The 23,536-nt window shown below is 40.9% G+C and overlaps 1 protein-coding gene across 22 annotated transcripts in view; it reads right to left on the bottom strand.

Moving 5' to 3' along the window:
• The window catches only part of ERC2 (ELKS/RAB6-interacting/CAST family member 2), a 904,101-nt gene that overhangs the window by 94,814 nt on the left and 785,751 nt on the right, over nucleotides 1-23,536 (bottom strand). For 2 of the 22 annotated variants that reach the window (XR_013357839.1, XR_013357837.1), the window contains one exon: nucleotides 2,928-3,116. The exons of 19 other annotated variants lie outside the window; for them this stretch is intronic. The gene's annotated coding sequence lies outside the window, so the exon portion shown is untranslated. Of the gene's footprint in view, nucleotides 1-2,898; nucleotides 3,117-23,536 lie in introns of all 22 variants that reach the window. One more of the 22 variants, XR_013357838.1, reaches the window with a different exon arrangement.

Below are 23,536 nucleotides of genomic sequence, written 5' to 3'. Positions count from 1 at the left end.
TTCCCTGTGAGAACTCCATAAGCCAGGTGAGGCTGTAAGGCTGCCAGGAGTCCTTCCCACCTCCCACTCTCTGTAATGACTACTTCAAATCCACCTTTCCCTCCTCTGTTGAGGAGCTCACATGAGAGGCTTTGTAAAAAGCAAATAATGCACCAAACCAGAGATGCTACCCTTATACTATAGTCTGTTACCGCAAAAGAGTTTTGGATAGTCAAAACAAAATCAAGACAAAAAGTGAGACCAGAAGATCATAGCTGTAGCTCTTCATTCTAAGAGTCCCAAGTCTTTAAGAACCCCTTTGCCTCAAATTCAAATAAGTTTTTTAAACAAATGATATTTAAAATATGTATTTCCCCTTTCTTATTATAAAGAGAATCCTGAGAGCATGATTTTTCATAGTTAATAAAAATCAAAACAGCTGCTTTGTTCCCAAATCACATGGTACATTGACTACCCCCAAAGATCAAAATTGGCATTTGCAGATCACCTTTTACAAAGACAAAACCTAATGAACAGGGTCATGTCTTTCTTAAAACTAAATGAAGCCAGCAAGAATCATGCATGGGCTCCGTGACTGTTCTGGTGCCACACAGATGATTTCACATTCAGCACCTCATACCTCTAGCCATGTTTCTTCAGTTCTCAGTGGTTGGCTGTGCCTGCTGGGCCAACTCTTAGAGAGGGAAATCAATACAAATACATAACATTAAGACCAAAGTAAACTATATTTAATGTTTCCTTAACGATTCAGCAACTCCTTTCAGACTTGGCTATGCTACAAGATAAGGCTGGTTATATTATCACATGAATACATTATCACATCAATACATACCAATATCCATATATTAATGTTATCAGCCAAGAGGGACATTGGGGTTTAGATATATTGTATCATATGAAAAAAATACTTCAGTGACCAAGCCTATTACTGAGCCTCTGCAATATTCTCTCTTTCTTCCCCTTCCTCTACATTCCTGCTGACATCACACTCAGCAGATGTGTCTGAGGATTAGAAAGAAGGCCCACGTGGTGCTGCAGAGCACCAGCGGAGAGAGGGAATGGCACCAGATGAGGCTGGGCAGGTAGGCAAGGGATGGTGCATGCCAGGCCTTGCAGGCCTTAGCCAAGCATTTATATTTATTACAAGCACAAAGGGAACTGCCTAGGGGCACTTAGGAAGTAAGTGTATGATGTAATTTACATTTTATAAAGATCATTCTGCTGAGTTGTCTGATGAATTTATGCCTTGTGCCCAAAATGGATCACGAGCTCCTGGCTGACAGGGCTATCAGTGTACTCCTATTAATGACCTCACCTCACGTACTTACAGAAGTTTTAAACCAATAGTGCATAAACTTTTGTGTGCAGCAGAATCACCAGGAAGCTCATTCAAACCCAGCCTGCTGGACCCCACCTGCAGAGTTTCTGCTGCAGTGGGTCTGGGAATCTGCATTTCCAACAAGTTCCCAGAAGATAGATGGTGGAAAGCAGGTTGTTGGTCTCGGCAGGGCACTTAGCGAGCCAGTGCTTAAATCTGTTTGCTGAATAAATCAGTCAATGAAGGGCCATGAAAATATGATAGAATAGAAACAATTAGTGGTTTGAATCTGACCTAAAATGGCAACCATTTATTCTAATTTGTCTTTTTCTGATCTTAAATTATTCCCCTTCACCATGTTATGCAATAATAACCAGAGAACTAAGCCCTGCATGCAGAAATATTCTAAAAGGACATAAATCACATAATTGTGATTAGGCAAGATGAGACACTTCAGAGACCACATCACCAAGTTTAATTACAAATCAAATGTCATTTAAAAAACATTTTTTTTACAAAAGTATGTGATTTATTTGTGTAGGCAGTAATTATCTGCCTCAATCCAGAAAGGATATGAGGTGGCGAGACATCCGTTGGTACTATTCCAAAACTGGAAATTAAACTGAACTCCTTGGAATTCAGGCATAAAGCTCACCATGGCCCATCCCCATCTGATTCAAAGCACGTAACACTGGTGAACACACCTGCTATAAGGAGAGGTTGTTCAAACTCTCTTTCTTGAAGGAAACCCAAAAGATCCTAATTGAGGTGCTTATTATGCCAAACTAGAAATGAAACTTAAGAATAAAAACTAAATAGACCCTCAGAACCAACAGAGAGAGAATATGCTTTAGAGCTAGGGGAGTTGTCACAGACCACTATGCAAGAAGCACCCTGGGGCTCTGAGGGTTTATGTCTCCCTGCCACCTGGGGCCATGGTTTCCACATGCAAATATCCATTCACCCAGAAATTATCATGGCCTAGCCAACAACAGGCTGTCCAAACTTAGGGAGTTTAGGGGTTTAGTAGGAAGCTCTTTTGTCCGAGGCCTACAAGGTTAGAGGTTCATGTTCTGCTTAGGGAGAAAGCTGGTTAGACATACCCTAGGGCTGTGTAAGGCTATACTTAAACACTGAGGGATGCTCTCAATGCCAGCTCATTCCTTTGGCAGTTATTCCAGATCTCATGGTCTAAGAGGATGGGGAGGGGGCAGTGGTGGGAGGTGGGATTCAAAACATCAAAAGCCAGAGAATCAAAACAAGCAAGGCTGTTGAAAATCACAGACCTTGAAAAGCAAATAATAAATATAATAGTCATGAAATAGGAACCAGTGAATGAACCGTACTCTCTGTCCACATAGCAAGACACAAAACAACATGAGGCCAGCATGAGAATTTGCATCATGTGGATGATGAACCTGGATTCTTGTTCTATGCTGGGGTAATCATGGAGTAGTCTGGCTGTGAATTAAATGCAAAAACAGCAAGCTCTAGATGCTAGCAAAAAAATAAAGTATGTGTGAGCCCCCAAATCCAAGATGGTTGTGCAGGTTTCTCTCTGAAACCCAGCAGTTACCCACCTCCGAAAGGGTAAAAGTAAACATTGGACCTGCTCTGGTGTTAAACTGCCACCGGATCCTCCCCGCTGTCTCCCTCCTCCTCTTCTTCTTTACAGACAGGTAAAGTTGGATCTCTTGAAGGAACTGGGGGCTCCCACTCTAGGCAAAGGTTGGACAGGTGATCAATGTACAGCATGAGATTTGACTGTGCCTCCGTGCCTCCGACAGAGCTGGATCATCTGGGGCAATGAAAATTATAAGCAACAAGAAAGCGGTATTAACAGCAAGGGTAGGGAAGCCCAAGCATCACACACCACAATTCCCTAGGACACTCAGCAACCATTCCTCTCCTCATTCAGTCATTCTGAATACACTCATCAAGCACTGTGCCAGGCTCTGGGGATATAGCAGTGACAAATATAAATATAAGCCCTGCCTTTACGGAGTTTATGCATTTTCAGGACAATGAGACAAGCAATTAAAGGACAGTGGATAAAGGAACCTAGAGGGTGCCAGGGAGCATAAAGCAAAGGCAGGCAAACCAGACTGGGTGGTGATGGTCGTGGAAGACTTCCTGGAAGAAGTGATGTCTAACACTGAGCCTAGAGGACCTGTGGAGTTAGCCAACAGGACTATGGTGTGTTCAGCATGTGCAAGATTCTGAGATGAGAAAGCATGGTTGATCTGTGGGGCTGTTCTCAACACAAGGTTCCCCCCCCCCCCCATCATGCAGTCATGTTTTGACCTCTTCTGGTGGGATGTCAGGAAAGAACTTAGAAAATAGTTTGTTCTGTAAGAAGATGGAAAAAAGACCAATAATGCAGAGTTGAACTGCTATAGAATAGACTCAATTGCAGCAATCTGCTCTCTGCACACCAGCATCACAGGTGAGATGCCATACCTACGCAGGACTGTCAAAACAAGATGCTGGACTGAAATTTAGCATCACCAAAATGAGAGCCCCAAGGCTTCTTCTCTTGGGCTCTCTCACTTTGCCCTTTCTTTTCCTTTAAGTTTCTAGGAAATCACAGAGGGAACACTTTGCTATTCTTACCCTTAACGTTCTGATGTCTAAAAGGCTGCCATAGAAATGATACCTCCCACTTGCCTAATGCAACTAAAGAAAACGGGATAGCTTCTGAAGCCAATCTTGTCATGGGGCTCCACGCAGGAAAACAAAACAAAATAAACAAAAAAAAAAAAACGTGAAAGCCTCAGTATCTTGAGTGTTGCCCAGCATTCTAGCTGCCTTTGCATTATGAAAGAGACCATTGTAGGGGATGGTTTAAGACATGGCAATAAGCACGTGGTCATTTTACCAAAATGCACAGTCCAAAGTAGCTTTCCTTTATATTTTCATATTAGCATATAATTCAAGTCCTGCAAACAACATCTCTGATTGAACATGAAAAGAATAAAACCCTCATTTCTAAAAAGCAGGGCAAGCAGCTATTTTAGAGACAAAGAAAGGATGTCTTTTTAATCTATGACAACACAAATTTGTTTAGGTTTTCCCTCCACTAAGTAAGTAAGCAATTAGGTTTTTTCCAATAAAAATATCCCTGTGCATGTGCAAACACCAGAGGCAATCATATAATTACCCTGCCCAATCACATTCAATTGCTGACAGTTGAGTTCCCACTGCTCATTAACTTCAGATCGCAATGAGGTCTTTACGGAAGCCCTTTCCCGTCTCTTTACAAAGGTTCCTATGATGCTGTGAGCAGCCCCAGCACTACCTCATGCAGGATAATCGTCCCAAAATGGCCAGGGCCAAGGCCAGCCTACTCTGACTTCCCTCTGAAAAAATAAAAAGAGAAATTTGAAGAAACACTGGCTTGAACACCCTTGCTTCATTTGGGGATCTCACTTCTAAATATAATAGTAACCTTTCACCCCCACACTTTAAGTGCCATAATTATATAATTAAAACCAATTATGTCATTTAACAGAGAGACTTTTTCAAGATCCACAGCAAGCCAATTACCTCAATCATTGACCTCAGAAGATTTCCCACACTGACCTGTAACAATGAGGATTGGGATAAATTTAGACACTGGGTTCTGAAGGCTGGCATAGACTAGCTGGGTGGGTTGTAGCTGGTCCCCTAGCCTCTAGAAGCTGAACTGAATCCATTCGAGTCTAATGTTACCACCACTACTTGTTTGCACCTTTCCAATATCCCACGGCTGATTTTTCACAACCACTCTAATAGTATTATTACTTCCACGTTGTGGATGACATAAAGGAGGCAGAGAGAGCTGTGGAATTATCTCAAGTGATATAGCTAGTTAATGGTAGAGATAGGTCTTTAAAGGCAAGGCCAGGGAAAGGACCTGAGGCTTCCCCCTTCAAAATCCCAAGCCTTTTCTTAGCAAGAAGTGTATAGTGTATGTGTGTGTGTGTTTATGTGTGATTACCCTCCTGGACATCCATCCTTTCTATTTTGATTATCTTGCCCCAATTTCCCTTTGATGTAACACATCTACCCACTTCCAGCTTACATGCATCACATCAAAGTTCAGCTACAGCTCAGGAGTGTACTAGAACCTTGGCCTCAGCTAATCAGCTCCTAGAATTCCCCTAATTACTTCACTGGCTCAGGGATGAGCATGTGACTCAATATAAGCCAGTGAGATACACTGAGGTTCTGTCGAAGATCTTGGGAAAGAGATTCACTCTTCCTAACTGGGCTTGCATGTGGGGGGAGGTACCATGTGGCAGTGGAGTAGCCATTTAGCTACCACTGAAGGAGTGAGGGAGAAGGCAGCCAAGAGATGTAGAGAGAGAACCTGAGTCCAGGAAACATCCCTGGAATCCATCAGGTTGAGAACAGAGGCATTTAAAACATGGGGTAGTTCAACAGCATATTAGAGAAAATATGAAGAGCGCTACCACCTACAGCTTCAGTAGGCTTGATTACAAGGATGGAATTAATTGACCGTGGCTTTGAGCAGCAGTTCTGCCTCCTGCTCACAACACAGTTAAATGCCTCCTATTTTTGAGTTATTTAAAGAACATACCATTTTATGGGCAGGAGGAAGCACTTTAATCTGCAAAATGATTTTTATCACAAACTAAACATCCTTGTAACTTTTTGGTCCTCTGCTTTGGTCTGAGTTGTCTCTTCTTGGAGCTGAGACAGCTGTTGGAGCCGAGAAGACCTGCCTTGACCTTGCACTTTGCCCTGCTTAGTAGTACCCTTGTGCTCTCCAATTCCTGGGTCTGTGTGGAATATAAGAACTCAGGACATTTGCACTCATGAAAATGGAGCTCCTTCCTTCCTTCTTTCCTTCCTTCTTTCCTTCCTTCTTTCGTCCTTTCCTTTCCTTTCCTTTCCTTTCCTTTCCTTTCCTTTCCTTTCCTTTCCTTTCCTTTCTGTTTTTTCTTTTTCCTCAGGCCTTGAGGATGAAAAGAAAAAAAGACCAAGAATTCCTCTAATGCAAAATTTTCGACTTTGGTACTACTGAAATTTGGGGACAGATAATTCTTTGTCATTGAGACTCCTTTATGCCTTATAGGATATGAAGCAAAGTTCCTCTGGCCTGTACCTATGAGATGCCAAGTAGCATCTCTCTCCCTAAGTTGGAGAGATAAATGTCTCTTCACATTATCAAATATCCATCTAGGAGTCTGGGCCAAGATGACCTCCATTTGAGAACCACTGCTTTGACAGAACATTTGAGGTATTTATTGGATTTTCCTCATAGCATCTCTGAAAATAAAATTTCTTGTAGTATTGTGGTATCTTCTACTTGAAGTGTGAGGAATGAGGGCACCACCACACTCCTAGAACTTTCTAAGAGCCATGTAAAATATAAGCTGAGGAGAGCTAACTAAACAAAAAGACCAAAGAAAGCAGCACCCCCTACTATCAGGGCCATGAAGCCACAGAAGACTCACTGACCCATTAAGGACCAAGGTGGGGAAAACTATATCAAACAGAAATTATTTTACCTTAAACCAGAAAGAGTTAAAGGATATGGAGGAGAACATTAGAAATGAAGAACAAGCATCTATGCAGTGAGTTCCAAAGTGGATAGATATCCTGCTTCTCATTCCACAGGAAAGAAAATGAAATCTTAAGATTGTTGCTGGGTTTCCTGGATTTAGGTCCAATGAAAAAGCTGGAAGAGGCTGGGCTCAAACATCTCAAAAGATGCCTCCAACGGCCTAAAACACACTGTGGAGAAAAAGTCCAAAATGGTAAAGCCTTACTTCTTTGGGCAAATGTAGGCAAAGACATTTAAAATAAGAAAAATGAGGGCAGCCCTGGTGGCACAGCGGTTTAGCGCCGCCTGCAGCCCGGGGTGTGATCCTCGAGGCCGGGGATCGAGTCCCACATCGGGCTTCCTGCATGGAGCCTGCTTCTCCCTCTGCCTCTCTCTCTCACTCTCTCTCTCTGAATAAAAAAAATAAATAAATAAATTGAATGGATTTATAGAATATTTTTTAAAGTAAAGGCATTTATTGACTTTCTTTGAAATTCCAGCAGTAACTAAGAATGGATTGGCAGATGTCCTTCCTTCAGGATGGATTTGAATGAAAGGTAAGGTATAATTTATTTAATTAGCATATGCATTGTTAAGCCCTGAAGAAGGGCTTGGAATTGGTTTGTCCTCTCAATGAGCTAATTGGTTGCATCTTTACACACCTGCTAGCTGAGGCCAAGCACAACTCTACAGTGGTGAGGTTCCAATGAGGTTTTGCTTCAAGGCACTGACTTATATGTACCTTAAAGTACTGACTTCTGTCAGGAACCAGGTTGGTTTATGTACGATGACTGGCCTTTGACGGATTGGATCCAAATATGGATCCTTTGACGGAATACGGATCCAAATGTTTGGATTCTAGCAATTTCTCTCACTGAAAGTTCTAATGCCTTAGGGGATGGAGAAGTGTATCAGGAGAGTTCAGATGATCACATCTGGGACACCCTGCCTCCTCAGTTCCTATGCAGCCTCCTCCTGCAGTTATCATCATGCTCCAGCTGTCCCATTCTTCTAATTGCCCTCCACTTCTCTCCTGCAACCAGTGAAATCTGATGACTAGGGTGTAGCCATGTCTCAAATGGAGAAAGAACAAGAATAAAGGGATCTCCAGAGGCCTTGGCCCTCCTCCCCTTGTGCTTTTAAGCTTGTTTTTTGCTTTAATAAAAAGCTAGAATAAACATAACGGGAAAAATAGAAGTACTTGTCTGAAGGTTCTAGCAGAAGTCCACAGGGACTCTTACAGCTATGTAAAAAACTATCCTTTACAGAATTTAGTAATTAAATCTGCAGGAATTAGTCCTCAACTCTTGATACATAAAGAGTGAATTTCTCAGAACATACTCTTTGTGTGAATAAGTATCCCCACCCCAGCCGCTCTCTACTGAAATCATTCATCTCTGCCTACCTGTGTTTCTCAGAATACCTGGGTACATCAACAGAGATAAAAGAGAAGAGTAACCCACTTCCAATTCTAGCTGGCATTACAACCACAGGATAAGTCTTGCGTGTCTTGATGGAGGTACCTCCTGACTGACTTTACACACTGGTGTGTAAGCATTTTGTTTTTACCAAAGACTTTAGTCAAAGTGAATACACAGGTCTGCTTGAGCAGGCATATGCCCCTGTTTCTGAAAAAAAAAAAAAAAAAGAAAATCAATGCTCTAGGTATACACTAAGACAAGTTCTAAGTCATCTGATACCTGATTCTAGAATCTACAGCGTAGATAGAGGTCAGGAGACAGTTAAGAAAGACTGGGAATTCTTTCTCTTTGAGTCCAAGAGTAAAAGGCAGTTGGCAGGTTTAGGAGAGTCCTTACTACTCCCCAGGTCTGCAATGTCTTTCCTCATTTGTATTTCTCTCCCTTCCTCCATATGGAAAACTCAGAAACTGCCCAGATTTCCTTTGGTAAAATAAAAATATTTTTTCCCAATTACATGAACTTAATTTAATCAATTTTGGGGATAACAAAGATAGCCAACAATCTATTATATCATTATATAATGTCACTAACTATAATCAGAACTCAAATGGATAAGGCCTTGGATTACCTACAAAAAAGGCAGTATCTTTCTTATGCCTTAGAGCACCTATAAATTATTATCACCCCCACTTTTCAGAAGAGGAAACTGAGGAAAAAAGTTAAGTGACTTACACAATTCACCCAGCTAGCCAACGACAAAAAGAGATTTCAAGTCAATGCCTAAACACATGGCCACTTTACTATGTTAAATGATTAGTTATATAACCTATGATTTAAAAAAAAAAATACAGACTTTACTCATTTATTTTCCCTCAAAAACAATCTACCACTTTAAGGAAGCTTATTATCATGCCCAATGATATGAACCATAAAACTGTTTTGAATGTTTATTTCATACTTATTGACATCTACTAAGCAGATCTACCATGTGCATACTTATCATCTCAAAGGAAAATACATTATTTAGTTTTTGGGTTTTATCTTATCCATTCTTGGTCCCTGAAACAGCACAAGAAATGTGTTCACTCTGTTCTTATTTGTTGTCATAAGATACTAGCGGCATGCTGGGAAGTAATGTTCCACACTTTGTGTTAAGACTTTTCTTTTTTAAACAGAGCTTGTGTAAATCACAGACAAAGTTGACAAATTTCACGGCTTAGTCATGGCTAGCATATCAGATTTCATGGTTTGACAGAGATTAACAAGAAAATCATATTAGGGTTACAACTATTAGTAGATTCTTAGATATTTGGTAAAGAAACTCCAAGCTCTCCAAAACTTCATTGCCCACTGCATGCCACTGCCATCCCTCTTCCCATGGATACAGAGCTCCCATTACTCCAGGGATCCTGGAGCATTTCACCAAGTCACCTCCTGGGGTGAGCTAGTGCCTAATGGTGTCCAGGAAAAGGTCTAGCATCTCAGAATAAAGCAAGGTTTAGCATTTTCGACTCAATTCATAAGAGTGTAGGGAGAAAAAACACACCGTGTTTGTACATAACGCAGGCATTTCACCCTAGCATTGTACACACTAAGGAGGGGAATCACAGTTGTTGAAACTAAGATATTTTAGGTAAAAATTAAGTTTTTACATCTTTATGAGGAGGCAATTCAGCAGAGGCCTTGTTAAAAGTGGTGGCTTGCAAGCAGACTTCAAAAAGCCTGCTGCCTGCAGAGCCATTTGGCCTGAGGGCTCTGCATATCCTCTTTCTGGTAAAAGAGGCGGACTAGCTCGTCAACTTTGCATAAAAGACAGCCAATTTGTCAGCCATTTGCTTTAATTCTCTTTCCTAGTCTTTCTAATGATAAACTCCATACACCTTCTGGTCTTCTATATCACATATCTGACTGGAGAATGGAAATTCACTCTAGTCTCAGTCCGGTTTCCTTCCCAGGCGATCCTCCTGGGTCTTATAGGATGTCCTTAATCAGAACCACATTCCTCAGCTAGAGGAAGTCCTTGCACAGACGCTGGCAAGACACTAGGGCAAATTAGTTTCAGAACACGGAAGGTCAGATTGGGAATAAAAGCTGCAGTCATCTATTGTGTTTTCTTTAGATGAGAAAATTAAGGCAGGGTGCCTGACTCCTAAGAAACAAAGATTTGGATAAGCAGCAGCCACTTAGGAAAGGAGTTCCCTGGACTGAGCACAATGGTCAGTTGTGGAAATGGAAAGTCCTTAAACATTCCAGGTATTCTGGACATGAGCAAGGATTTTCTCTGGATAGGTTTTTATATTTCAGGAACACCCTAGATTGGTTAAAAAACACTAAAAAAGGTATTACAAGTTTTGTAAAAAAATAATTGACAACCAACTGTGCATGTGTATACACACATCTGTATGTATATTACACGCATTAGGTGTGTCTTAGATAAATAAAACATATTTTAGGGCAGCCCAGGTGGCTCAGCGGTTTAGCACCGCCTTCAGCCCAGGGTGTGGTCCTGGAGACCCAAGATCCAGTCCCACATGGGGCTCCCTGCATGGAGCCTGCTTCTCCCTCTGCCTGTGTCTCTGCCTTTCTCTGTGTGTGTCTCTCATGAATAAATAAATAAAAAATCTTTAAGAAAAATTAAAAATATATTTTAATAATAATAACAACAACAACAACAACAATAATAATAGCTGTCATTTACTGTGCTCTTACATGACAGGCACTCTGCTAAGCACTTTCCATGATTTAGTTCATTTACTCTCTCAACAGAGTAGCATGGTAGGGACTATTGTTGTCCCTCATTTATAGATTAAAAAAAAAATCCTGAGATCAGAGGGGATTCCAGCCACAAGGTTAGTCAGAGAGCCTTAAATTGATCCCAGGGGTATCTGACTCCTGAGCCTGTGTGTTTAACCACCATGGGATGCTCAGCCCTGCAAATTCTCATCACTTCCATTGAGATGAGTGCCCAAGCTGACTCTGAAAACCACCACCACCACCACCACCAACAACAACAACAACAACTTCCTAGGGAGAAGGGATGAGGGCCATATTACTTCACTAGCATATGAGTGTGAGAGTTCTGTCTGCAAGGCTCCTGGCAGATGGAGGGGAGGGGTGTGAGAAGAGGGAGAAGTGGTTGCAGAAGCCTAAGACAGGGCTTCTCTGCAATTTTGCCCAGGACTAGCCTGCCTGGGGAGATGCAGAGAACCAGAAGGGCCAGGAGGCTTAGAGGAAATCTGTCCCTCATCCAATTTCAAACTAGTAGCCTTCCCTTGTCATGAATGGGCTTGCCCTAGAGATTTGTAGCAAGAAGCATTTCTAGTGTGCTTCTACCTTAACTAACACCACAGGGCAGCTAACAATTACAAAAGGAATGAACTTTTTCATCAAACGCCCTTCCATAAAACCATTTCCCAGGAAATGTAACACAGCATGGAGCTAGCCGACTGCAATTTTCCACCAACAATGAGCATCGTGGGGCACAGGTACTATATTTAAACGGATTTTCCTCCAGCTTTTTGGCAAGGCTCTCTCTCGAGGAGACTTAGCTGGGACGAGGTCTCATTCCCCTCCAGCCAGCAGGATCGGAATGTTTAATACGACCCTGTCTCTTCAACACCCATGTGTAAAACGCCAATAAACAAGCCGGCAAAGACCTGCAGGTCTAATTGCCTTTTAACTCCGCCAAGATGATAAACTCCCAGAGCAAGGAAGGAAAGACTCCCAGGGATTTAACAAGTTTATCTGCCTGCCACTTGAACATTTTCTGTCTGCCTACACTTCAGTGAATTCACCAATAAAAGGATAAAAGGGCCCCGAACCTCAGACCCCTCAATGGCCAAGAAGCTCCAGATTCAAAACGTATGCCAGCAAAAATCAACTGGTTAACTGAATTTTGTTTTATGTGTTTGTAAGATCTGGAGCAAGGAAAGTGGGACCACTTGCTCATTTCTTGCACCAGCCACTTCCCTTTTATTGGCCGAGGCCTACAAATCTTCACCTACAACAAAGAAAGGAAACAGAGAGAGGCAACTCCTTCAGAAACTTCATACATTCAAGTTAAAGGCCTGTACCCACAGAGGAAAAGCCAGATGAGCATCATAGTGTCACTTCTACAAGCATATTCTTCATCTCTCTTTCCCTGCTGCACTGACTTTCAAGTTAGCATTTTAACTGTTTCCCTGGTTTGTACCCTATCACTTGGAAGAAAAATCCTGAGAACTCAGTACCAATTAGAGTTAATTTGGAAAAGCAAAGTAAAACAAAACCAAAGACTTGAGGGGTAGTACAGCAAGATGGTGCCATTTAAGACATAAAAGTAGGATGAGGGGCACTTGGCTGGCTCAGTCAGTGAAGCGTTTGACTCTTGATCTTGGGGTTGTGAGTTCCAGCCCCACATTGGGTATAGAGATTACTTACTACCTTTAAAAAAATAAAAATAAAAGAGTGATTGGACACAGACTCTCTAGGAGGCCACTTCACAATAGGTATCAATGTACATGTGCAACTTCCCTTTTAGTAATTTATTCTAAATAAATTATTAGACAACTGCTTAAAGATGAAGCCCAAGGAGCTATGGCATTCTAATAGGAAACATTTAAAAAGAACTAAGTGTTCATTGTTAAGGACTGATTAAATAATGCAAAATTCTATACCCTGAAGCTATGAAAATGATGCTCTAGGTATAATCTATTAATGCAGAAATGTGTCCAACATACAATGTTAACAGTTCAAATAGCAAGTTATAAAGATATTTATAACACGGTTTCATTCTTTTTTGTAAAGAGGTTAGATATAGAAAAAAAGACTGGGAAGGCACACAGCTCACCAAAATGTTAGTATTTCTGGATGGTGGAATTCTTTTGCAAAGATTTTTGAATTATTTGATATCTTTAATAAGAAAAATGCATTGCCTTTAAAATCAGTTTGCGAGCACTAAAGCTAAACAATAGAATATCCCACTACCACCACCACCTGATCAATAGGAAGACAATCACATCTGAAATAACTTATGGAAAGGTTCAGCCTTCCTTTTTCAAGGAGATATGAGTACAGAACATTAAAGGATTTGGCTTTGATTTATCAGCACATATAATTGTTGTTCAAGTGTATTCTCCAATGAGATGAGAATGAATGGCAAACCACAAGTGGACTCAAAACCCCAGAGGGCCTATTTCCCAGGGGGCCCATGCCTGTCTCATCAGGGTACAAACACTGAGAGCTCCTCTATTAAGCTGATGTGTTCTACTCAATAAAATAAGAGTAGCTCTAGAGTAGGGTGCTTGCCAAATGAAAAATCTGAAGCACTATTTTTCTATTAAAATCTCATCCATGTTTTTCCTATTGGAACCTGGAAACTGGACAAATTCTAAAGGAATCCAAAGGAATTTCTTTAGAAAAGAATTCTGTTAACACCAAAAGCTCCCCAAGCACTACACAAAGCAAATGCTAGATTTCATTATGCTGAAATGTAAAAGCAGGGGTTCAAACCCAAAATGATGTGTCCTTCGCACCAGGCTTTGTGTATATCAGAGCTTATGCATTTGTACACTTATCCTCGTACATTTCTGCATCTCCCCTTCTTCATAATTTCATAATCAGTTCCAGATTTCCTATTTCTTCCACATTGTAAGGCATGGAATTTTGGATTTGGAAGATACAAGGTTTAAAGGTATAGCAGTACAGTGGAAAGTATGATAAAAATAAAACCAAAATTGAAGTTTTGTTGCATACCTCCTGAGAAGTAATGAATTGAGTGCATATCTCAGAGCCCATTTGACCCTTAGAAACAGAACATGGACACATGCAAGAATTTCATGCACAAACTGGATCCTTTGGTTGGGACAAGTCCTTATTAACAGATGAAGCTGTAGGAAGCAAAAAGCATTCCTCCATGTTATAATACATCTGTGATAGGTATGCCTGCCAAAGCACTGTAATGCTACTCTCAAAATTCAGAACTCTGTCCCTAGTAAACAGAGGAAACCGAAAGATCAGGTTAATCTAGGATAAACGTCATCTCTAGAGTTCAAAGACAACTGGTCTCTCTATGGGTTTTAGTTGGGAGGCTTCTTTGAAGGATAGTTCTCAAATTCATTAAAGAATTTTCACTGACTTCACAGACTTCGGCATTAAATAGATAACTTGAGCTCTTCATTGCCCTGCAAAATGACTGTTCACCTTTGAAGCTCTGCAAATTGGGATTAAGTTGGCTGTTTGCCTTTTACCTCAAAGATGACTCCACTCCATTGATCACTGAGTCTGGGGCAATCACCTGGTTGATACAATGATATCAAATTTATGTCTATAATGTGTGATTTTAAAAACACACATCCTCTTTTGGGTTGGTTTTGTTTAGATTTTTGCTTCAGATGTAATCAAACTGCTTGATATCAATGCTTCTCTTCATAAAAAACTTCAGGAAATACATTATGTTTTAAAAACCCAAGTTTAATTTTCAACTAACTTGAAAGACATGTGGAGTTTTTATTTTTATTTTTTTTATTTTTTTTTATTTTTTATTTTTTTTTACATGTGGAGTTTTTAGATGCATAAATTCATTTTAAAATTCTTCCTTGAATTTCACCTACTCAAATGCTGTAGAGGCTGAGGCATCTCATCAGATCTTCCTGTGTTCTTTGGTGCAGCATTTACTTGCTTTTCACAATGACTCTGCACATTCCAAAGAGGGCTCAGCATAAACACATACACCAACAAGCCTTCAGCTTACACCCTCTAACTCCACCGTCTGCTTCCTGCACACCCCATAATCTAAAACATCTCTTCTTTGCAGGTATATGGTCTTGGATTTGTCACGGCGAACGCGAGACTTTACAAGGCCAATAAAATGACAGCTGCACAGAGGGGATGGGGTGGCTTTTACCGACTCTGAAACACCACTGCCTTTAACTCTCAGGGATCAGGAACTTGAAAGCACTCCGATTCACTTAGCTCTGTGTTTGTCATAAAGTTAAGGCTAATCAGATTTCCCCCAACTTGCAGCCCTATCTTAAATCCCCAAGCTTCTCCTATGCAAACTTAACTGATGGAAGATGTGATTATGCCTTCTCAGGTCATAAATTCTAGATATTTATAACATAACTGTTGTCATTTAGGTCAATTAAGATGCTTTTACTGGCTCAGAACAACTACCTATGGGGCTTGTCCAATACCCCTGACAGTGGTTTATGACCCTTAGGGTGATTTTATCTCATAGGGATATGAAAGATGGCTGCGTGTAAAAATGGTCAGGAGATTCTTGAAGAATTTTCCCCATACTGTGATCATACCCATTGCCACTCTGTTCCTGGAAGCTCAGACCCCTTGCTTATCCATAAAAACCACTCTCTGACACTAAAATTTCCCCTAGAGTTGGTTTCTTTGATCACCTTTTCTCCCCCAAAGACCCGAGAGGGGAGATAACACCTCCTGAGACACTCTATGATGAAACTCCTAAGTAGTGGACTGGGAAATGCTAGACTTTTCTACATGCATAAAATGTCCCTAAAGACTCATGGGTTTTACCTTTCACATGGGGCCAACTGCTCCCTCAGGAAAGTCAGAATAAGGTGACAACAAAGAAAGAATGGAACATATTTGGGGATTTCATGTAGATAGGTTTCAGCTTTTCCTTTTCCCTTGTGGAATAGCACTCATCTACCATCATCTTCCCCTTGCTGTTTCTTCTTTCAGCAAGGCCCCTAGGCACCCACTATATTTCAGGCACAGTGTAGGTGATACAGATTGAGAAAATCCCAGGCTGGCTGGAAACCCAGGCACATTACTAATTAGAATACAAAGTATTAACAGGTTGTGCACAGCAAATTCTAGAAGGACTGATAAGTGGCATTTCCACTTTTGGAAGGGAGGGAGTTGTCCTTGGGAAAAAGAATTTCTTGTCTGAGGCAGATAACTACACCAAATGGAGGAGAAGGAACAGCCTTGCCAGCAAGGAGAGCAAAAGTCAAGACATGGATTTGAGGAGGGTATAGCATGTGTGAGAATGCCAAACAAGCTGGTGTTCCAGAGCGTCACATGCCAGATGGGCAGTGGTGAGAGCTGAGGCTAGGAAGCAAAACCAGGACAAGACGCTGTGGGTTTTTTTTTTTTTTTTAAGATTTTATTTATTTATTTTAAGAGAGAGAGCATGAGCAGGCAGGAGGGGCAGAGGGAGAGGGAGAAGCAGATTACCTGCTGAGCTCAGGGAGCCTGATACAGGATTTGATCCCAGGACCTGGAATCATGACTTGAGCTGAAGGCAGACATTTAATCAATGGAGCCACTCAGGTGCCCTACCCTGTGGGGTTTGTATTTACATTACATAGTGATCACCCTTCTTGTTCAAAGGAGACCTGGTATAATAGTACCCCTTTCCACAAACTTGTTAGATATGGCTGAGTAAGAACCATTTCTTCTTCTTACCCAAATCTATTTTCTCCATCAGCATCAACAGCTGCCATTTGTAAAATCCCCCAGTCTAACCTGACAAAGTTAACTCTTTGAAACTCTAGTCATACTTCCCTTGGTGGAGAACACTTTGCTTTTGATTACTAAACCAACTTCTGTTTGTAGAAGCCAAGGAAAACATCCAAAATTCTACCTGGTAAACATATGCTAAGTGCTGACTCCATATAAGGTACTGCTCTGTGGATGAGTCAGAAACATGGTTCAGTATGCAGTGTGACTTTGAGGTACACAAGTGACACACCCTGGATCTTAGAATTTAAAGGTCTTTTATTAATATGATTTTTTTCTTGCATTTCTGATGATGATGACTTGGTTGGATTTGGCCAAAAAAAAAAAAAAAAAAAAAACAACAAAACAAAACACCTCACCAAAACCAAATAAATAAATAAATAAATAAATAAATAAATAAATAAATAAATAAATAAATAAAACCTCCCAAACCACATCTACTATGCAAAAGAAGAGCACTAATGTGGAAAATATGCTACAGCTATAGCATTTGCAAGTTTGTAGTATGGGAAAATGCAACTTCCTTTCTTGCAAAATGGAAGCAATCCAAATTAGCTGCTTAAATGTACTACAGAGATGGAGAGTCAGAAATGACAGTGTTGACCTAGGCAGTCACAAATTTCTCAAAACCAAAATTACTTCATTTTTAAGAGACTTATGGAAGTTTTTGCTGCTGTTATAAAGTTAAAATACTCAACTCTGTTTGTTTATATTCTATCTTGTTCTGAGAAGATTAAGGCACCTAATACCAAATAGAAGAGGCTCTTATTACTGGAGAAGGGGAGTGAGAGCTTGAGTTACATCCACCATGCAAAGGTCAGGTTGGCTCTAAGTGGGATTGGACAGTGCTAATAAAACTCAGAATACTTTTCTAAAAAGGAATATACTGATTTAATGCAAAAATCTCCAGCTGCTCGGTGATAGGCGAAGAGCTAAGAACCCAGTTCTAGAGGGAATCTGGGAACCATGAGCTTCACTAGCTGTATAAAATCTCAGATAAAAAATTCACACTTTCTCATTTGTTCTCTATGCCTGGATGTGTGTTTATATTCATTTGACCTATCGGACAGCATAAGGGGTATAGTGCAGCGTGGAGGCCCTGCTCCACTGCCTGATTTGCTTTACGGTTTCACCACCTGGGCAAAGTCATCTAATCTCTCAGTCCCTCAGTTTCTTCATCTGAAAATGGAGCTACTACTTACCTCGGAGGATTACTGTGAAGATTATAAGAATGAATACAGGGAAACAGTGCCCAGTGCATATTACATACTCAATAAATGTTAGCTACAATTCTTATTTTCTAGCTGTCTGTTAAGCAGAACGAGAACAACAGAAATAAAGACCACTGCTTTATTATAAGGAACTTATAGTCTAGCTGAAGACAAGATGGCCAGAAGAGAAACCATGGTGATCCACAAGGGAATCCTGAGGAAAATTGAGTGAGGGCATTCTAAGAGCCTCAGGAGGTGAGGAAAAAGAGAGATAATGACATTTTCAATTTTTTTTGGAGGCTTAAAGGATTATATCTAGGCTGAATCCAATAGGCGGGCTTCAGACAGAAAATAGGGCACTTCAGACAATGGCAAACAATACTCAAGAAGACATGGAAAGAAAAATGGACACTATATATTTTTAGAAGAGGAAAAATATCTCATTATCTGGGAGTGGTGGAAAATTCATAAAAACTTCCTCGGGGGACCTATTTGGGAGGAATATGAGGACTGAGTAGAGGTAGTTGAACTTAATGTGGTTGGAAACAAGAGAAACTGGCAATCTGTCATCATGGGAGGGACTCAGAGAAAGTGTTTCAGGAAGGTAAACCTGGCTGAGGCACTCAGGTTGGATGGGCTGGGAAAGTTCTGATCAGGGAGGCCACCAAGAGGCCAGTGGAAGGGTAAGGTCCTGTGGCCCACACCAGAGTGCTGAGATGACAGATAGGAAGTGGAGGATGAGAAAGGCTCTCTGGTCAATGACTAGACATCTGGATACAAGGTCTAAATGCACTGGGTATAGAGTCCCATAGGATGGGGTTGAGGCTCAGCTCTGCCATTCAGCAGCCCTGACCCCAGGGCACTGACTTTTTGTAAGTTCAGCTTCCTCTCTTGCAAAATGGAAGCAAAAACGTTTACTTCATATGAATGAAAAGCTAAGGTCCACTTAGCATGACACGTGGCTCACTCCAAAGTGGTAAAATTAGAAAAAAAAAAAAAGTAACGATTTACTTGGTATGATACAGAAGGAATTAAAAATGAGAGGCAAGAAAAAGAGGTTGTACCTCTGGTCCCTAAGCCAATGAAGAAAGCAACAGATCTGGCTGCCCTCTGGTTCACTCTTCAGATCTCATTAACATTTAACACCAGGCTTTAATGCCTCAGAGACAAATAGAGGTGTCAATATGAATGGAGACTCATGTATTGTATCCTCTTTATTATACATCTAACTCATTTCCATCTCACCATGGAAACCAAGTCTTGTCAAAAATATCAGACCAAAGGAAAATAGTGATAGCTTTGCCTCATTTAAAAGAAATAGCTTAAGATTTTTTTTAAAAAAAGGTAGGTACTTTGCACTTTATTTCATAAGAAGAGGGAGGAAAAAAAGATGACACATTGTACCAGTGATTACCTGCCCATTTTAAGCCCTGTCAGCAGCATAAAGACTTAAAGCAAAGCTAAATCCAGGTGCATTATTTCTTTAAGCCCCTTTGATAACTCAAGGGGACTGAAAGGCATGTCTGTGTTTCTACAGGAGGATTGTGGTGGGTTCAGAAACTTTTAAAGAAGTGCCCTATTATCTCAGGTAGGTGTGTTCCAAAGAATTTAAACTGAATGTACTTTTGTTTTAGTTCCCGAGAAATGTTCCTCATCCACCTAACTTTCCCAAAGTCCATCTTGCACAATGCAAATTGCAGAGGTAAGCAGCGCTTGACCTAATAAGTCTGGAATGAATAGCGAAGGAAGTGGGTAACACAAGGAAATTCTTCATCAGCATGCCTTTTTGACCCTTGCAGAACTGTCCTCGATGGCCTGGAGCATGCAAGGCTTTGCTTCCCTGTTGGGCTGTGAGGTATTTGCAGACAAAGTTTTGACAAAAGCCACAAAATCAAAGGGGATCAGGCAAAATGACCTGCTGCTGACCAGTGCTGATGGGCAGCTCTGGTGGTCACCAGAATAAGGACTTCAAACCCTTCAAGAAATCAGCAGGAAAGAAATGATGGAGTAACTTCCCTAAGTCTGCTAAAGCATATTCACTGAGGAAGGGGCCCTCCAATCTATATACCCTCCTAGACTATGGAAATGCCAGAACAATTATCCCTTCTTCCATCTTTTACAAATGCAACTAATATTATAACACCAATGAATTTCTAATAACCAGCCAGCTTCCTTACTGAATACAGCCCTAGCCAGTGATTGCTTTGATTACAGAAGGAAATAAATAGCTTCTTAAGGTCCTTTGGATAAGGTAGCATTGGGAAAGTAACCTCTACCAGACACATGATACAGAAGAATTGCTCCTGTGGACCAAAGACATAAAACCCAAAGAGAAATACTTTTAGCTACTGCAGAAGCTCCACAAGTACACATAACTTGCTATCTGTGCATAAGAGCAGTTCGTTTGTACCACCTCTTGGACCTGGAGTTCTGTTCAACATGTGAGAACCATGTAACTTTGGGCAAGTAAGAATATCCCTGAGTCACTGTTCCTAGCCTTTAAGAGGAAGCAAATATCTACCTACTTCGCAGGACATCATATATGTCAAATGAACTAATGCATATAAAGCACTTAGATTATGCCTGGCATGTGAGAATCATGCTATAAATCTTAGCTATTGCTATTAATGTAAAATCAAGAAAAACACAACTTTTATCCTCACTAGACATTGTTATTATTCAGGGCTATGAGTAAATTCTTTTCAGTGGAGAAATCTTCCCTAAATGAGATAGGAACAAATCATAATTTGGCTTCAGCTCCATAATACTGTTGAGTCAACTGTTTCTTTAGCAATTTCTCTTTTGTCTGGGTCTATTTAACAATCATCATTAGTATAGCACATCAGACTGGTCATAGAGGTGATCTGATATTGTCACTTTCGTACTTGGAAGCTATTAATGTGTAGACAAGATTAGTGGGAGGACAAAGATTTAGAGTCTGGAATCATGGGACCATGGAGCTGCCTAGGCCCTTGAAAACCTTTTTTTTTTTTTTTTAAAGATATTATTTATTTGAAAGAGAGTGAGAGTGTGTGCATAAGAAGAAGGACCAACAGAGGGAGAGGGAGAAGCAGGCTCTCTGCTGAGCAGGAAGCCTGATGCGAGGCTCCATCTCAGGACCTTAGGATCATGACCAGAGCTGAAGGTAAATGCTTAACCAACTGAGACACCCAGGTGCCTCCCCACCCCGTGAAACGTTTTAGTTTAACTGCTTCAGGGTAGAGACACCAAGCAGGAAAATATCTTGCTTTGGGCCATAGGTCTGGCCACTATCACTTTTAATTTAAGAGATTGGCTATTCTTTGAAGTTTTAGTAGAACTTGACTGTAAAATTATCCTGACTTGATTTGGTGAGGAGGATGGAGGTGGGGTCATATTTTAGCTACAGATTTAGTTCCTTCAATGGTTACTGGTATATCCAGACTTGCTTCCACTTTATTTGGAGTCAGTTTGGGAAAGGTTTATTTTTTTTTTTCAGGAAATTTCTTATTGTACCTGGTTTTAAAAATACATTGGCACAAAGTTCTTCATAACATCTTTTATAATAATAAAAAAAGTCCCTACTTTATCTGTAGTTATGTCCCTACTCTATCTGTAGTTACGTTTCTATATTTCTTCCTAATGAAGCATTTTATATCTTGTCTACTTTCTCTTATTTACCCTGGACTTTTTAATTTTTTTTTTAATTTTTTTTTAATTTTAATTTTTATTTATTTATGATAGTCACAGAGAGAGAGAGAGAGAGAGGCAGAGACACAGGCAGAGGGAGAAGCAGGCTCCATGCACCGGGAACCCGATGTGGGATTCGATCCCGGTTCTCCGGGATCGCGCCCTGGGCCAAAGGCAGGCGCCAAACCGCTGCGCCACCCAGGGATCCCTACCCTGGACTTTTTAAATTGATTTAAATGTAAATAGTTACATGTGGCTAGTGATTACCATATTGGACAGTGTAAAATTCAAAGATTCAGCTTTTATTTTTGTGGATCATCTCTTGTTGTTATTGTTGTTTTCTATTTTATTTACTATGCCTTTGGCCTTTAAAAAAAATTTACTTCCTTTTTACTTCCTTATGTTTACCCCTCACCCATTTTTTGTTGTTGTTGTTCTGATTGTTTTTATGAAAACTAGTCATCAGCCAAGAAACAGACCTATGCAGGATTCTACTGAGGCCTGAATTCCTTCCTCCTTGGATTCAAGTCCCAGAGGTTTAGTAGGAAAGGTCCATGAAAAGGTGATTGAAGAGAGAACATGAAAAGCTGAAGGCCTCCCAGATGAAAGCCAAGCCAGAAACCTGGCTGTTAAGAATATTTTCTCTCCTCCAAAAAATGAATTAGTTGAATCCAATGTGACACTCAAAGGAAAATCAAAATGCTTGAAGAGCAGGTTGTGGACTTGAACTCCCATGTAACTGGATTCCTCCTTGGGACTTATAACTCTGACACATGATACTCTGTAGAGAGGGTCCTGTTAGCCTTACTGAAATCTGGACACCATGGGCCTTTTTTATATGGAGAATTTTTAAGATAAATGGAGTTGAGAACCAGGAGCTAAGTTTCCAGGGATTTCTGCCATTTGGGACTATAAAGGAGGGGTGGAAGCAGCAGGCAAAAGCAGCAGATGAACTACTGTAAAGGGACAAAAGAGAAATTTGCTTTTGCCTGGAGTTAGTCTCCAAGGTTGAAGATGAGAACCACCCTCCATAAAACAAGAATTCATTATACTTCTAGTCCCCCAGACCCCCTTGACTTTGAGCCAGCATGCAATATATGTTGTGAAGCAAGATATCAGAAGGGATGCCAGGGTGGTGGGGTGATGGGGAGGCCGAGTCTCCCAGAGATGATCAGAAGCCACTGAGTGAGTGATGAACTCTGGAAGGCTAGGCTTCTTCTGCTTTGATGCCTGGGGCGGAGGAAGGGGAGAGGCTTACCCCAAAGGGACTCTAAAATGCAAGAAATAGAGGGAATGAACTTGAAACTTTGAAACTTATGGTGAATTGGAGAGCACTTCAGGTAAAGTGAGCCTATGATTTTGAATTTTCCTGGTGATTTTACTAGAGTTATTCAAGGTTTCTTATAATATTCCTTATTTCTTGTAACCTTTAGATTGTACTTTAAGTTTAAAAAAAAATCTAAAGAGCACAAAACAGGAGAATGTGATAAGGAGGGCCTGGAGGGCTGGAAGGGACTTCTGATAATGTGGCTAGGGAGGGCCACTTCGAGCTGTAAGAGCTAAGCTGAGACCTGTGTGATGAGAAGGAGCTCAGCTCGTCTTGCAAAGATGGAGGGGGAATGGGTTCCAGACACAGGAGACAACAGGTTCAGAGGTCCTGATGTGGAAATAAGCTTGGCATGTTGGGAGGCAGAAGGAATACCAGGGTTCCAGGACTGCAGTAAACCAGGGCATGTTGGTGAGGCAGGGTGTGGGAGAGGCACAGAGAGGCCAGACCAGAGGGCTTCCTGAGAGTCAGAGTAAGGGCTCTGGACTAATTAAGCATTCATGAAGTATATGAGGCCACTCTCCTAAAGCATACTGTCAGCTAAGGCAGTTTCTATACTTCCAT

Source organism: Canis aureus, chromosome 19 (genome assembly GCF_053574225.1).
Source record: "Canis aureus isolate CA01 chromosome 19, VMU_Caureus_v.1.0, whole genome shotgun sequence".
Taxonomy (NCBI): Eukaryota; Metazoa; Chordata; class Mammalia; order Carnivora; family Canidae; genus Canis; species Canis aureus.
The sequence above is the reverse complement of the archived record's forward strand: the minus strand, read 5'-3'. Positions and strand labels throughout refer to the sequence as shown.